General features: G+C 48.6%; 1 protein-coding gene across 2 annotated transcripts in view; it reads right to left on the minus strand.

The window, feature by feature from the left end:
* Positions 1-17,752, minus strand: part of ELMO1 (engulfment and cell motility 1) — a 463,885-nt gene that overhangs the window by 384,316 nt on the left and 61,817 nt on the right. The window contains exon 2 of one of the 2 annotated variants that reach the window (XM_066585170.1): positions 8,075-8,178. The exons of the other annotated variant lie outside the window; for it this stretch is intronic. The gene's annotated coding sequence lies outside the window, so the exon portion shown is untranslated. The remainder of the gene's footprint in view (positions 1-8,074; positions 8,179-17,752) is intronic. 2 annotated transcript variants of the gene reach the window in all.

Genomic DNA, 17,752 nt, shown 5'->3' on the forward strand with positions numbered 1-17,752 from the left:
GTCCCACAGTGGGCCAAAACTAAAAAGTGCAAGTAAAAAAACTAAATTATTAAAACAAAACAAAAAAAAAACACCACTTTTTCCACTTTAAAAAAATAATAAATTACAAATTTGGTTTCACCACATTCATAATGACCCACAGAAAAAAGAAAACTTCTTTTTTTGACCCACAGAATTAATTTAACAAATTATTTATACCAAACGGTAAACATTGCAGGGGGGAAAAAAGTACATACTAAAAATTGGACATTTTGTTAATCTTGCCTCTGAAAAACAGGGAAGAAAAAGTGATCAAAATGTTATATGTCCACAAAAATGGGATCAATGAAGACTACAGCTCATCCTGTAAAAAATAAGCAGTCATAAAGCGCAATCGATGGAAGCATAAAAGTGTCACGGCTCTTGGAATGCGGAGACACAAAAACAATTCTTTAAAAAAAATATACCTATATAGCAAACTAAAAAAAAAACAAAAAAAACCCAAACACAGTATAAACCTAGTATCGCCGGAATCGCGCTGACCCAGAAAATTCTGCATACAGAACGCCGTAAAACTGAAGCTAAAATAAACACAATAGTGGGATTTCTTTTAAACTGTCTATCAGTTGTTTTTTTTATCAAAATAGGATGCAAGTAGATGCATGCCTTTTGACACAAATGAACCACATTTCAAAAAGTATAACATATCAAGGTCTCCGTAGCACCAAGGGGAGCGCAGAAGGATCAAGATATACAGACAGCATAAATATATACTATACGGTATTAAGTAGGTTATCCGGGAGTCATCTATCTGAGCTGTACGGAGGCAGAAGCTCATATGGTACAAGAAGCAACTCAGTAAGAAAATACATCAGTTATATAACAAATATGAACTGTGGAAAAGAAGGAGAAAGACAAAGTTAGGATCCTACAGTCACTTATATGGAGCAATTTTAGAGACACTACAGAGATGGCAGCCATTACAAGCACATCACTACTGCATCAGAGTCCCAAGGAGCCCAAATAGTGTTGAACTTGTCTGCTACAGGTATGTGGCGGATGGAGGCAGTCAGGTACTCTAATGTATGTCTTGCATCTGAACATAAAGATCAAACATTGAGCAAAACAGAAATTGCATAAAAAACAGAACATTGCATAAAACTAGATAGAAAATTCAAAGAACAGTTTGAGTTTCACCCATTTTAATGAAAGCAGTAAAATCCATGCCCCTATGTAGGTGTGAGTATACTAATATATACACTAGATGGCCTGAAATATAGGGTGAACAAAGTCCAAGTTCTCATGTGCAAAACATAGATTGTGTATTAAGAAGCTGTAGGCACTAGAAATGAGCGAGCACCAAAATGCTCGGGTGCTCGTTACTCGAGTCGAACTTCCCGCGATGCTCGAGGGTTCGTTTCGAGTAACGAACCCCATTGAAGTCAATGGGTGACCCGAGCATTTTTGTATGGGACCTATGCTCCACTAACCCCCCCCCTCAACAATTTTTACTTCTGAAAAGCCCTCATTAGCAAGGCATACCTTAGCTAAGCACCACACTACCTCCAACAAAGCACAATCACTGCCTGCATGACACTCCGCTGCCACTTCTCCTGGGTAACATGCTGCCCAACCGCCCATTTCAGTAATAGTAGCAGTCAAGACAGGCCCCAGTAACAATTCCAAAGCAGCAGTATAGGGAAAGCACAGTATTAGTTCCATTTCAGTAGTAGTAGCAGTCTAGACAGGCCCCAGTAACATATCACTAGCAGCAGTATAGGGGGAGCACAGTATTAGTTCCATTTCAGTAGTAGTAGCAGTCTAGACAGGCCCCAGTAACATATCACTAGCAGCAGTATAGGGGGAGCACAGTATTAGTTCCATTTCAGTAGTAGTAGCAGTCTAGACAGGCCCCAGTAACATATCACTAGCAGCAGTATAGGGGGAGCACAGTATTAGTTCCATTTCAGTAGTAGTAGCAGTCTAGACAGGCACCAATAACATATCACTAGCAGCAGTATAGGGGGAGCACAGTATTAGTTCCATTTCAGTAGTAGTTGCAGTCTAGACAGGCCCCAGTAACATATCACTAGCAGCAGTATAGGGGGAGCACAGTATTAGTTCCATGTCAGTAGTAGTAGCAGTCAAGACAGGCCCCAGTAACAATTCTGAAGCAGCAGTATAATGGGAGCACAGTATTAGTTCCATTGCAGTAGTAGTATCAGTCTAGACAGGCCCCAGTAACATATCACTAGCAGCAGTATAGGGGAAGCACAGTATTACCTAGTTCCATTTCAGTAATAGTAGCAATCAAGACAGGCCACAGTAACATTCCCATTGCAGCAGTTTAGGGAGATAACAGTCTCTTTCACATTTCAGTAGTTGCAGTATAGACAAGGCCCCAGTTACATTTATGTAGCAAAAGTGTAGGCCAACCCCACACACCTTGCTGTACCATGAGTGCAGGTGAAGCCCATAAAAATTAATTGGATTAAACTGTAGGCGAGGGCCCAAAAAAATTGGTGTACCAACAGTACTAGTGTACCTCAGAAAAATTGCCCATGCCCAACCAAGAGGACAGGTAAAACCCATTAATCGCTTTGGTTACTGTGGCTTAATTTGTAACTAGGCCTGGAGGCAGCCCAGTTAAAATAAAACTTGGTTCAGGTGCAAGTTTCAACGCTTTAATGAGAATTGAAACGTATAAACATTGTTTACTAAAGTCATATGACTGAGCCTTGTGGGCCTAAGAAAAATTGCCCGTTCGGCGTGATTACGTGACGTTTCAGGAGGAGGAGGATGAATATAATACACAGATTGATGAAGCTTACTTCAGGACTTACTGCCCTTACTACTACCTCACTGATAGACAACTGTGTCTCATCGTCATCGTCCTCACCAGTACTGCCCCTATACTCAGTAAAATTACTGCAGACTGAGGACGCTATGGTCTGCACACCCGATATACAAAAAAATAAATAAATTTGCAAAACTGCTAAAAGCAGCCTCAACAGTACTGCACATGGTCAGATGTGGCCCTAAGAAGGACCGTTGGGGTTTTTGAAGACGAATATAACAGCCTAACACTCTCCCTATAGCAGCTATAGCAGGACGGCACTTTCCCTAATGTCTCTCAGCATGCATCTGTGGCGAGCCGCGGCCGGCCCCAGTTTATATACTCGAGTGGCACCTGATCTCCCCAGCCACTCACTGCAGGGGGGTGGGATAGGGCTGGAACTTCACAGGAGGAAGTTGTAATGCCTTCCATGTGTTACTATTGGCCAGAAAACGGCGCAAAATTTTCTATGAAGAAAATGTAAGTGACTCGAACACCGCGTGGTGCTCGTCTCGAGTAGCGGACATCTCGAGTACCCTAATACTCGAAAGAGCATCAAGCTCGGACGAGTACGCTCGCTCATCTCTAGTAGGCACCCCAGGTGCCGCCTCCATATTCACTTCAGGAAATAATGTTTTTAGGGAAGAATACCACTACAATACGGCATCCAATAGACCAGCATCTGTATAAATCACCGTCTGAGAAAATGCCCCTGTGTGCCTCCATATGAAATTGAACTCTTATCGAATTCACCATCCCCACGTCCTCAGGCAGAGAGTTCCACAGTCTCACTGCTCTTATAGTAAAGAATTCCCTTCTATGTTGATGTAGAAACCTTATTTACTCCAGATGTAGAGGATGCCCCCTTATTACAGTCACAGTTCTGGGTATAAATAAATCATGGGAGAGATCCCTGTACTGTTGCCTGATATATTTATACATAATTATTAGAGCGCCTCCTTGTCACAGTCCTGGGTATAAATAGATGATGGGAGAGGTCTTTGTACGGACTCCTGATATATCTATAGTTATTACAGCGCCTCCTTGTTTACAGTCCTACGTATAAATAGGTGATGGGAGAGATCTCTGTACTGACCCCTGATATATTTATACATAGTTATTAGGAGCGCCCCCTTGTCACAGTCCTGGGTATAAATAGATGATGGGAGAGGTCTTTGTACGGACTCCTGATATATCTATAGTTATTACAGCGCCTCCTTGTTTACAGTCCTACGTATAAATAGGTGATGGGAGAGATCTCTGTACTGACTCCTGACATATCTATAGTTATTACAGCGCCTCCTTGTTTACAGTCCTACGTATAAATAGGTGATGGGAGAGATCTCTGTACTGACTCCTGACATATCTATAGTTATTACAGCGCCTCCTTGTTTACAGTCCTACGTATAAATAGGTGATGGGAGAGATCTCTGTACTGACTCCTGACATATCTATAGTTATTACAGAGCCTCCTTGTTTACAGTCCTACGTATAAATAGGTGATGGGAGAGATCTCTGTACTGACCCCTGATATATTTATACATAGTTATTAGGAGAGCCCCCTTGTTACAGTCCTTCATGCATCAGGTGTACCAAAGACGCAATACTCATATTAAAAGTGCTTTGTCTTTATTAGGTGCACATAAGCCGACAATGTTTCAACTGCATCGCACGGTCTTCATCCAGTCAATACTAACACTGAACCCCACATCAATATAAATACAAAACAGGTTCAGGGCTTCTACCCACTAGTGTTATTTTTAACGCTGGAATATTGCTGCGTTTTTTTTAATGCAAATGTCAATGAGACTTTCTAATGTTAAAATCGCATCGCACAAAAATCGCAAGTTTGTGCTTTGTGTTTTTTGTGCGATGCGATTTTAACATTAGAAAGTCCCATTGACATTTGCATTAAAAAAATGCAGCGATATCGCAGCGTTAAAAAAATGTTAGTGGGTAGAAGCCTTCAAACATAAACCAATCACCACCCCAGACTGATTGCTAAAAATTAAAGGTTCCACACACAGGATCAAGACCCTGATAGGATCCCTCATTACCTCAGATGCAGGTGTTCACTGTATGAGTCAGCCATTATATTAGGCGGGGCATACTTCCTCCGCCCAGCCGTGCGGCGCTGGCGTCCATCCTAACCAACAGCGCATGCGTAAGTTTTGTGTGAAAACCAGCAATAGTGTGCTCGTACCTTCTAGCAACATGGAGGGTTGTGCTCTCACTGCACTAGTGTGCATGCATGGGATATGACATGCGGTCGTGTCACCACGGGGGCTTCCCAGTGCCTGAGATTCCACCTGCGTGTCCTATAGTGACCATTAATTTGCACAAAATTCTGCGGCATTACTGCTAATCACCATATTTTGGGAGACAAAGTGTATGCAGACAAAACACCTACATTCTTACACAACTATATAGCAGGTGGCACCGCCTGTCTTAGGCCTCCCTCACACAGGGCGTTTTATACAGCGTTTAGCGCTGCCTTTTAAGCCCAGCGCTAAACGCTGTACAACACTCCTATTCATTTCAATGGGGCTGCTCACACAGGGCTGAAAACGCAGCGCCTTGCAACGCTGCGCTTTGACAGCGATGCATGTTCTATTTTGGGGCGTTTTCAGCCCTGCGCCGCCCATTGAAATGAATGGGCAGCGGTTTTGGCACTGCTAAAAACGCGGCAACACTTGGTGCCGCGTTTTTGGCAGCGGTAACCGCTCGCCGATTTTCGGGGTGAGGGCTTGTAATAGAAGCCCTACCCCGAAAATCAGTCCCAGCGGGCTAGAGAAAAAAAAGAAAGCAATACTCACCTAGCCGCTGCAGTCCGGGTCGGGGCCACTGGTCTCTGCCGCTGATCCGGGCTTCCTCGGCACCCTAAAGTCTATTGCCGGAGGCCCCTGGCCTCCGGCAATAGAGTGCTGTGATTGGTTGACGGTGCTTGCTCGATGCCCAATCACAGCCCTTCATTGACTGTCTCAGCCAATCAGAGCTTGCCGACTTTGGGGTGCCGAGGAAGCCCGGATCAGCGGCAGAGCCAGCGGCCGCGACCCGGACTGCAGCGGCTAGGTGAGTATAGCTTTTTTTTTTCTTCTCAGCATTCTTTCAGCCGAGCTGAAAACGCAGCCAAAACGCTGGCATAAAGTATGCCAGCGCTGCTGAAACGGGGCGGAATCTGCAGTAATGCAGTGTTGAAAAACGCTGCGTTTCTGCAAACGCCCTGTGTGAGGGAGGCCTTAGGGTTTCTATATCTGTTGAGATGTAATATCGACGTTTCATCAATCCTAGATGTAACAATACCCCTTAGTGCCACTCAATATCAAAGGGTTATTAATAAACAACGTACTCAGCCCATATTGGTGGCGTCCTCAAAACCATCTAACCCCTATGCCCCTGTAGAACTCTATCACCTCCTTCCAAAGGATCGACACACGAGGACAACCTCACCAGATATGTGTCATTGTGCCTCTGCTGCCATTACATCTCCAACAAGAGGAGGGGGTCTGGGGGAACATCATCTGGGGCCGATCTGGTGTTCTGTACCACCTAGACAGAATTTTGAAATTCAGATCCTGGATTCTACCCGCCGAGGAGAGCCCGTGCGTCAAAAGCCACGCCCTATCCCAGCTCTCAGTGGAAAATGTCCTACCAAACTCCCTCTTCCATGCCCTCATGTAATTGGGGTCTCCCTCCCCCATAAACTATATAGCAAACTATATAGTCTGGAGATCATATGCCTGGGGAGTGAGGAAGAAAGGAATTTGTTCAAACACCGTAGGGGGTCCTAGCTCACTCCCCCGTGACGTTAATGTGTGCACAAAGCTTCTCAGTTGAAAGTATTGTAACCACATGCCCGGTTGACCCTCGCTGTCTCCCAGAGCGGTCTCAGACATGATTGCGACATCACATCTCACAGTCTTGGGATTGGCGTGCTTCGGCTCTTGAAAGTGGCCTCAAACTGGGGATTGAAAACTAAGGGCTTGAGTAGGCCCATCACTCTATTTAAGGCCGCAAAGCCTGCCCAATTTTTAATAAGTTGGATACAGAATGGGGACAAAATGGGTAGGGCTTTGATCTGTTTAGGAAGAATCCAGAAGGCTGCCTGTAAGTGATCCGCTGCACACTTATGCTCCGCCTGCACCCACAGCTTCAGTGATTCATGTTTTAGCAAGTCCAGCACACAGTTGGAGATACTATCCCTATAGTAAAGGGTGAAGTCAGAAAGACCCAAGCCCCTTCTCTCTGTTCTCCTCGTAAGAAGCGCATGCGCAATTTGCGCCCTCTCCACACAAACACTGTTATTAAAGATCTCAGCTTTTTCAGATATGGTCTTGGGAGTCTGATCAGAATGGTTTGGCAAAGGTAGAGGAACTTGGGCAGCGAGTCCATCTTGACCACATTAACCCTACCACTCCATGAAAGAAACAGGGGTCCTCATTTACCCAGGTCCCTCTCCAATTCTGCCACGCATCAAAGGAAATTGAGTCTAAATGCCTGGGATACATCTGCAGGGAGTTGTATACCTAAATACTTTATGCTCGTACTGCGCCGTTGGAAAGGAAACAATTTTTCCAGGTGGGACACCTCCGTCTGTGGGAGTGTCATATTCAGGACCTCAGGGTTTTTGGGCATTAACTTTGTAATTGCTGACTCTGCTGAATCTTTTAAACTCCTCGAGAAGGACCAGCATGCCAATCAGATCTATTAGTTTTGGCGTCACAAAGGCAAACAGGTACTAAAAAGGTTCTCTACACAGCTGTTATTTACAGGTCCTGTGTGTGGTTGGGCCAACTACACTTTGAGTTTCACCGGAAAGGAGGGTAGAGCCACCTGTGACAGAGTAAGCCTTTTACTCCGCCATCTTCCCTTGCCCAAAATTATACTAGTTATATACAGATTTATTTGGTTATACTGCTAATATAAATCACACAGTAGAAGCAAACTGCTCTGTCTGCTCGTAAGATAATAGAGTTTTATGTAAAGTGAATAACAAATAACAATTCCATGTGATTCATTGTTTCAGAATGCAGGCCACTGCCTCCCCAATGTGTATAATGGCTCTGCTGTATTCTGCACACTTGACGACATCTCGGTGCAGTACTGGAAGCTGGTCTAAGAATTCTATTTATCACAAGTATTGGATGAAGGAAAACCTGCTTATATGCACTAAGTCATGTAATAATAGGTAATAAGTCTTATTAGAGAAGTTGTTCCACTTCTCAGCAGTTCTAGAATAGACTGTACAAGATTACTCACCCCCAAAAGTAATATAGGACACAACGAGGGAATGGTGACAGACAGCTGGTAGCAGGATGAATGTTAGCAGAATGACTAATATTACTACCACAGGGAATTTGGGGCTGCGAAAAAAAAAAAGAGTGGATTCACTTAAAATATATTATTTGGTAATTTTATTCACATTATAATAAAATAGGTATGTTGTGCCAGAAAAATAACCCAACTCAGTACAAATTTAAAAAATCCTATTTGAATGTTACCAGTGATAGGCCAGGCTCATATGAGTGAGTCGGATTCCGAATGCGGATTTCCGCAGCAGATGACCTGCAATCATTCATGGCAAATAATTGTGAATGATCGCAGAAGATCGCGGATGCAAGCATTTTTCCGTGCACATCTATGCTATGCACATCTCTCTGTTCCTCTCAGTCCACATTCCGGCTTTTCATTTGAAGTTGCGACCCGTTTCTGCCACTCATATGCAATGCAAATTGTGTATGGGCGACAAAACACTCGCAGTCATTGACTTCAATGGGGACTGTCCGTGCAGAATCCGTGCTAAAATAGAGCAGGCTGCAATTTTTCTTCTGCTCACAGAATACACAATTTGTATCTGCGAGTGTGAAATAATTAAAATGCATGCCTTACAATACCTGCATTTTACCGTGGATTTTCTGTGCGGACAGCGATCAAGGATTCCGCAATTAAAATCAGCCTGTATCAGCCCAACCATAAAGAGGTAAAGAGTAGAGATGAGCGAGCATACTCGTCCGAGCTTGATGCTCGTTCGAGTATTAGGGTGCTCGAGATGCTCGTCACTCGAGACGACCACCACGCGGTACTCGTCTCGAATATACGAGCACCGACCATTGAATTCAATGGAGCGGGCAATACAGCCGGCTCCATTGAAAGCAATGGGCTGCCGGCGAGCACGGGATGAATTTTCGGGAAGGGCTTAAAAATATAAGCCCTTCCCGGAAATTCATCCAGAAATGTGTAAAAATTAGAGATGAGCGAACACCAAAATGTTCGGGTGTTCGTTATTCGGAACGAACTTCCCGCGATGCTCGAGGGTTCGTTTCGAACAACGAACCCCATTGAAGTCAATGGGCGACCAGAGCATTTTTGTATTTCGCCGATGCTCGCTAAGGTTTTCATGTGTGAAAATCTGGGCAATTCAAGAAAGTGATGGGAATGACACAGAAACGGATAGGGCAGGCGAGGGGCTACATGTTGGGCTGCATCTCAAGTTCACAGGTCCCACTATTAAGCCACAATACCGGCAAGAGTGGCCCCCCCCCCTCCCAACAACTTTTACTTCTGAAAAGCCCTCATTAGCATGGCATACCTTTGCTAAGCACCACACTACCTCCAACAAAGCACAATCACTGCCTGCATGACACTCCACTGACACTTCTCCTGGGTTACATGCTGCCCAACCGCACCCCCTCCCCCCCACAGCGCACACCAAAGTGTCCCTGGGCAGCCTTCAGCTGCCCTCATGCCACACCACGCTCATGTCTATTTAGAATTGCGTCTGCCATGACGAGAGACCGCAGGCACACACTGCAGAGGTTGGCACGGCTAGGCAGCGACCCTCTTTAAAAGTGGCGGAGCGATAGCCCACAATGCTGTACAGAAGCAATGAGAAATAGAATCCTGTGCCACCGCCATCAGGAGCTGCACACGTGGGCATAGCAATGGGGAACCTATGTGCCACACACTATTCATTCTGTCAAGGTGTCTGCATGCCCCAGTCAGACCGGGCTTTTTAATTCATAGACACAGGCAGGTACAACTCCCTATTGTGAAGTCCCTGTCGACCCACAGCATGGGTGGCTCCCTGGAACCCACCGGCGGTACACAGAAATATCCCATTGCATTGCCCAACACAGCTGAGGTAGTAATGTCGTGCTTAATGCAGGTGGGCTTCGGCCCACACTGCATGCCCCAGTCTGACTGGGGTTCTTTATAAGTGTACAGATGTAGTAAAAACTCCGTGTGCACCTACAGCATGGGTGGGTGCCAGGAAGCCACCGGCGGTACATAGAAATATCCCATTGGATTGCACAACACAGCTGAGGTAGGATTGTTGTGCTTAACCCTTTCCAATCCAATTTGTATATGGTTTTCCTAGGGGGCTTACTCTTTTTCTGCCGTTATACAACGGCGCTATATGCTGGCTAAAGCCAGTACTGCATGAGCTGACATGTAGGATAGGCTCCGACAGCAGAGAGGCTGGCAATATACAGTAAGAGAACCCCGACGGACGTCTACCAACAACGGAGCTGTACAGCCTTAAACCCTAATGTCTTCACAGGTCACACAGTGGACTGGAAAGGGTTAATGCAGGTGGGTTTCGGCCCACACTGCATGCCCCAGTCAGACTGGGTTTCTTTATAAGTGGAAACAGATGCATTTATAATTCCCTGTGGACCCACAGCATGGGTGGGTGCCAGGAAGCCACCGGCGGTACATAGAAATATCCCATTGCATTGCCCAACCCAGCTGAGGTAGTAATGTCGTGCGTAATACAGGTGGGCTTCGGCCCACACTGCATGCCCCAGTCTGACCGGGGTTCTTTACAAGTGGACACATGTAGGTTAAACTCCCTGTGGACCCACTGCCTGGGTGGGTGCCAGGAAGCCACCGGCGGTACATAGAAATATCCCATTGCATTGCCCAACACAGCTGAGGTAGTAATGTCGTGCGTAATACAGGTGGGCTTCGGCCCACACTGCATGCCCCAGTCAGACTGGGGTTCTTTAGAAGTGGACACATGTATTAAAAACTCCGTGTGCACCTACAGCATGGGTGGCTCCCTGGAACCCACCGGCGGTACATAAAAATATCCCATTGCATTGCCCAACACAGCTGAGGTAACATCAGCTGTAATGCAGGTGGGCTAAAAATTAATTTGATTACACTGTAGGCGAGGGCCCACAAAAATTGCTGTATCAACAGTACTAATGTACATCCCAAAAATTGGCCATGGCCAGCCAAGGGGGCAGGTGAAACCCATTAACCGCTTTGGTTAATGTGGCTTAAGTGGTAACTAGGCCTGGAGGCAGCCCAGTGTAACGAAAAATTGGTTCAAGTTAAAGTTCCAACGCTTTTAAGCGCATTGAAACTTATAAAAATTGTTCAGAAAAATTATTTGAGTGAGCCTTGTGGCCCTAAGAAAAATTGCCCGTTCAGCGTGATTACGTGAGGTTTCAGGAGGAGGAGCAGGAGGAGGAGGAGGAATATTAGACACAGATTGATGAAGCAGAAATGTCCCCGTTTTGGATGGTGAGAGAGAACGTAGCTTCCATCCGCGGGTGCAGCCTACGTATTGCTTACGTATTGCTGCTGTCCGCTGGTGGAGAACAGAAGTCTGGGGAAATCCAGCCTTTGTTCATCTTGATAAGTGTTAGCCTGTCGGCACTGTCGGTTGACAAGCGGCTACGCTTATCTGTGATGATTCCCCCAGCCGCACTAAACACCCTCTCCGACAAGACGCTAGCCGCAGGACAAGCAAGCACCTCCAGGGCATACAGCGCTAGTTCAGGCCACGTGTCCAGCTTCGACACCCAGTAGTTGTAGGGGGCAGAGGCGTCACCAAGGATGGTCGTGCGATCCGCTACGTACTCCCTCACCATCCTTTTACAGTGCTCCCGCCGACTCAGCCGTGACTGGGGAGCGGTGACACAGTCTTGGTGGGGAGCCATAAAGCTGGCCAGGCCCTTAAAGACTGTTGCACTGCCTGGGATGTACATGCTGCTCGATCTACGCACATCCCCTGCTACCTTGCCCTCGGTACTGCGCCTTCTGCCACTAGCGCTGTCGGCTGGGAATTTTACCATCAGCTTGTCCGCAAGGGTCCTGTGGTATAGCAACACTCTCGAACCCCTTTCCTCTTCGGGAATCAGAGTGGGCAGGTTCTCCTTATACCGTGGATCGAGCAGTGTGTACACCCAGTAATCCATCGTGGCCAGAATGCGTGCAACGCGAGGGTCACGAGAAAGGCATCCTAACATGAAGTCAGCCATGTGTGCCAGGGTACCTGTACGCAACACATGGCTGTCTTCACTAGGAAGATCACTTTCAGGATCCTCCTCCTCCTCCTCCTCCTCCTCCTCAGGCCATACACGCTGAAAGGATGACAGGCAATCAGCCGGTGTACCGTCAGCAGCGGCCCAAGCTGTCTCTTCCCCCTCCTCCTCATCCTCCTCATGCTCCTCCTCCTCCTCCTGTACGCGCTGAGAAATAGACAGGAGGGTGCCCTGACTATCCAGCGGCATACTGTCTTCCCCCGCCCCCGTTTCCGAGCGCAAAGCAGCTGCCTTTATGGTTTGCAGGGAATTTCTCAAGATGCATAGCAGAGGAATGGTGACGCTAATGATTGTAGCATCGCCGCTCACCACCTGGGTAGACTCCTCAAAATTACCAAGGACATGGCAGATGTCTGCCAACCAGGCCCACTCTTCTGAAAGGAATTGAGGAGGCTGACTCCCACTGCGCCGCCCATGTTGGAGTTAGTATTCGACTATAGCTCTACGTTGTTCATAGAGCCTGGCCAACATGTGGAGCGTAGAGTTCCACCGTGTGGGCACGTCGCACAGCAGTCGGTGCACTGGCAGCTTAAAGTGATGTTGCAGGGTGCGCAGGGTGGCAGCGTCCGTGTGGGACTTGCGAAAATGTGCGCAGAGCCGGCGCGCCTTTACGAGCAGGTCTGACAAGCGTGGGTAGCTTTTCAGAAAGCGCTGAACCACCAAATTAAAGACGTGGGCCAGGCATGGCACGTGCGTGAGGCTGCCGAGCTGCAGAGCCGCCACCAGGTTACGGCCGTTGTCACACACAACCATGCCCGGTTGGAGGCTCAGCGGCGCAAGCCAGCGGTCGGTCTGCTGTGTCAGACCCTGCAGCAGTTCGTGGGCCGTGTGCCTCTTATCGCCTAAGCTGAGTAGTTTCAGCACGGCCTGCTGACGCTTGCCCACCGCTGTGCTGCCACACCGCGCGACACCGACTGCTGGCGACATGCTGCTGCTAACACATCTTGATTGCGAGACGGAGGAGGAGGAGGGTGCTTTAGTGGAGGAAGCATACACCTCCGCAGATACCACCACAGAGCTGGGGCCCGCAATTCTGGGGGTGGGTAGGACGTGAGCGGTCCCGGGCTCTGACTCTGTCCCAGCCTCCACTAAATTCACCCAATGTGCCGTCAGGGAGATGTAGTGGCCCTGCCCGCCTGTGCTTGTCCACGTGTCCGTAGTTAAGTGGACCGTGGCAGTAACCGCATTGGTGAGGGCGAGTACAATGTTGCGGGAGACGTGGTCGTGCAGGGCTGGGACGGCACATCGGGAAAAGTAGTGGCGACTGGGAACTGCGTAGCGCGGGGCCGCCGCCTCCATGATACTTTTGAAGGACTCCGTTTCCACAACCCTATACGGCAGCATCTCAAGGCTGATGAATTTTGCTATGCGGGCGGTTAACGTTTGAGCGTGCGGGTGCGTGGCGGCGTACTTGCGCTTGCGCTCCAACAGTTGCGCAAGCGACGGCTGGATGGTGCGCTGAGCTACACTGCTGGATGGGGCCGAAGACAGCGGAGGTGAGGGTGTGGGTGCAGGCCAGGAGACGGTAGTGCCTGTGTCCTGAGAGGGGGGTTGCATCTCAGTGGCAGGTTGGGGCACAGGGGGAGAGGCAGGGGTGCAAACCGGAGGCGCTGAACGGCCTTCGTCCCACCTTGCGGGGTGCTTGGCCATCATATGTCTGCGCATGGTGGTGGTGGTGAGGCTGTTGGTGTTGGCTCCCCGGCTGAGCTTTGCGCGACAAAGGTTGCACACCACTGTTCGTCGGTCGTCAGGCGTCTCTGTGAAAAACTGCCAGACCTTAGAGCACCTCGGCCTCTGCAGGGTGGCATGGCGCGAGGGGGCCCTTTGGGAAACAGTTGGTGGATTATTCGGTCTGGCCCTGCCTCTACCCCTGGCCACCGCACTGCCTGTTGCAACCTGCCCTGCTGATGCCCTTGACTCCCCCTCTGAAGACCTGTCCTCCTGAGTAAGCGTTGCACACCAGGTGGGGTCAGTCACCTCATCGTCCTGCTGCTCTTCCTCCGAATCCTCTGTGCGCTGCTCCCTCGGACTTACTGCCCTTACTACTACCTCACTGCAAGACAACTGTGTCTGATCGTCATCGTCCTCCTCACCCACAGAAAGTTGTTGAGACAGTTGGCGGAAGTCCCCAGCCTCTTCCCCCGGACCCCGGGAACTTTCCAATGGTTGGGCATCAGTGACGATAAACTCCTCTGGTGGGAGAGGAACCGCTGCTGCCCAATCTAAGCAGGGGCCCGAGAACAGTTCCTGGGAGTGCTCCCGCTCCTGAGCAGGTGTTATTGTAGTGGAGTGAGGAGGCTGGGAGGAAGGAGGAGCAGCAGAGGATTCGGATTGGCAGCAGTGGACGGCGCAGAACTGCGGGTAGACGATAGGTTGCTCGAAGCACTTTCTGCCATCCAGGACAGGACCTGCTCACACTGCTCATTTTCTAATAACCGTCTCCCGCGTGGACCCATTAATTGGGCGATGAATGTGGGGACGCCAGAAACGTGCCTCTCTCCTAATCGCGCAGCAGTCGGCTGCGACACACCTGGATCAGGAGCTTGGCCTGTGCCCACACCCTGACTTGGCCCTCCGCGTCCTCGGCCGCGTCCACGTCCTCTAGGCCTACCCCTACCCCTCAGCATGCTGTATTACCAGTGATTTGATTTCACAGGCAGGAAATAAATTGGCGCAAGACTGCAGGCCAAATAGAATTTTTTCCCTTTTTTGAAAACGAAAGGCCCCACTGCCTCTAGTGAATGAATAATCTAAGTTTAATAACTGTGCTGTGTCCCTGCTAATGTGTCACAGAACGTGAGGGTAGCAGAGTTATTAACTGTGGCAGAGCAGGTATTTTTTTTCCCAATTAAGGAAAGCAAATGGCGAAGCCAGGAGTAAAACGTAGCTGGGTGCGTATGATTTTTAAAGGTGTCACACGCAGCCGACACGTGTCCACCGCCCTTAGGACGGACAGAGGCCGGACAAATAGAATTATTTTCCGTTTTTTGGCACCAAAAGGCAGCACTGCGTATATTCTATGAACATGAGAAGTTTAATAACTGTGCTGTGTCCCTGCTAATGTGTCACAGAACGTGAGGGTAGCAGAGTTATTAACTGTGGCAGAGCAGGTATTTTTTTTCCCAATTAAGGAAAGCAAATGGCGAAGCCAGGAGTAAAACGTAGCTGGGTGCGTATGATTTTTAAAGGTGTCACACGCAGCCGACACGTGTCCACCGCCCTTAGGACGGACAGAGGCCGGACAAATAGAATTATTTTCACTTGTTTTACAAGCAAAAGGCAGCACTGCGTATATTCTATGAATAATAACTGTGTTGTGGCCCTGCCTATACAATTCTTTCCCTGCAGTATCAATGGAGGGTGCAATGCTCTGCAGAAGCGATTTTGAGAAGCAAAAAAAAATGCAGCACAGCTAACAGCAGCCTGGACAGTACTGCACACGGATAAATATGGCCCTAGAAAGGACCGTTGAGGTTCTTGAAGGCTACACTCACTCCTAACACTCTCCCTGCCTATGCAGCACTTCTGTCCCTAATGCCAGGTGCAACGGTCTGCAGAGGCGATTTTGAGAAAAAAAAAATTGCCACTGCTAACAGCAGCCAACACACAGCTATCAGTGGCCCTAATAAGGACCTTTGGGGGGTCTTGAAGCCTACACTAACTACCAATTCTTTCCCTACAGCAGCTCCGGTACAAACAGCACTGTCCCTCATCTAACTCACACGGCATCTGAGGCGAACCGCGGGAGGGGCCGACTTTTATGTTCGGGTGACACCTGATCTTCCCAGCCACTCACAGCAGGGGGGTGGTATAGGGCTTGAACGTCACAGGGGGAAGTTGTAATGCCTTCCCTGTCTTTCAATTGGCCAGAAAAGCGCGCTAACGTCTCAGGGAAGGAAGTGAAAATAACCAGAACACCGCATGGTGTTCGTTACGAATAACGAACATCCCGAACACCCTAATATTCGCACGAATATCAAGCTCGGAAGAACACGTTCGCTCATCTCTAGTAAAAATAAAAAAAATATATATACTCACCTGGTCCCGGCAGACGGAGTTCAGCCGCGGCAGCCGGCAATTCTCCTGAACTGCTCTGAGTAGTATTCAGCAGCCGGGGCTTTAAAATCCCCGCCTGCTGAATGAGCTGCCTCTGATTGGTCACAGCCTCACCAATCAGAGGCAGCTCTCACTCACACCCATTCATGAATTCATGAATGACAGCTGAGAGCTGCCCCTGATTGGTCCCTGCGCTGAGCCAATCAGAGGCAGCACTCACTCAGCCATTCATGAATGGGTGTGAGTGAGAGCTGCCTCTGATTGGTGAGGCTGTGACCAATCAGAGCCAGCTCATTCAGCAGGCGGGGATTTTAAAGCCCCGGCTGCTGAATACTACTCAGAGCAGTTCAGGAGAACTGCCGGCCAGACGCGGCTGAACTCCAGCTGCAGCGGAAAGGGGAGTATACATTTTTTTTTTATTTTTACACATTTTAGGATGATTTTAGGGTAAGGGCTTATATTTTTAAGCGCTTCCCGAAAATTCATCCTGCGCTCGCCGGCAGCCCATTGCTTTCAATGGAGCCGGCTGTATTGCCGGCTCCATTGAATTCAATGGGCTAACATCGTTGTTACAGCTGTGGCAGAGGAGAACGATCTTTATGCTGACAGTGCGGGGGGGGGGGGGGGGGGTCTCACTCTTGCCACTATTGTGGCTTAATAGTGGGACCTGGGAACCTGAAATGCAGCCCTGCATGTTGCTCCTCGTCTTCCCTATCCGTTTCTGTGTCGTTTCCATCACTTTCTTGAATTGCCCAGATTTTCACAAATGAAAACCTTAGCGAGCATCGGCGATATACAAAAATGCTTGAGTCGCCCACTGACTTCAATGGGGCTCGTTACTCGAAACGAACTCTCGAGCATCACTGAAAGTTCGACTCGAGTAACGAGCACCCGGGCATTTTGGTGCTCGCTCATCTCTAGTAAAGAGATTACCAGATAGCAAACCTCAGTATCTGCAGAGAAGGAGGAGTATTAGGGCTAATTCCCCTGGGCGGAAATCCGCAGCGTTGCCCCGCAGCTATTAGGTTCTATTGTGCATGCGCGCCGGAGCGTCATGCGGGACGTCGGGCAGCGGATCCGGAGGTAAGTATCCGGGGGGGGGGGGGGGGGGGCGGTACTGGCCTCACTGCGGTATTCCACTAGCGGAGCCCATCACGGCTGTGGGCATTAGGGGTTGCCCCAAGAAATAAACACAGGAAAGGGGATGTGTATCTGATCATGGGGTCTGATTGCTGAGACCTCCACCGATCACAAGATAGGGAGTCCTATGTCCTCCCATATGAATGGTGTGGCAGCCAAGCATACGTACTTGCGGCTCTATTCATTTCTATAGGACTGCTGAAGAGAGTATAGCACTTAGCTTTCTCCACCAGTCTCATACAGATAAATGGAGCGGTAGTCCACATGTTCGACCACCACTTACTCCATTCATACAGAGTAAGGGGGGCGGGACATAGGACCCTCTTTCTCGTAATGGGTTAGCGTCCCAGTGGTTGGGCTCCCACCGATCAGACATCTACTGTGAACATGAGGAAAACTTTCTGCA

Source organism: Eleutherodactylus coqui, chromosome 12, assembly GCF_035609145.1.
Source record: "Eleutherodactylus coqui strain aEleCoq1 chromosome 12, aEleCoq1.hap1, whole genome shotgun sequence".
Taxonomy (NCBI): Eukaryota; Metazoa; Chordata; class Amphibia; order Anura; family Eleutherodactylidae; genus Eleutherodactylus; species Eleutherodactylus coqui.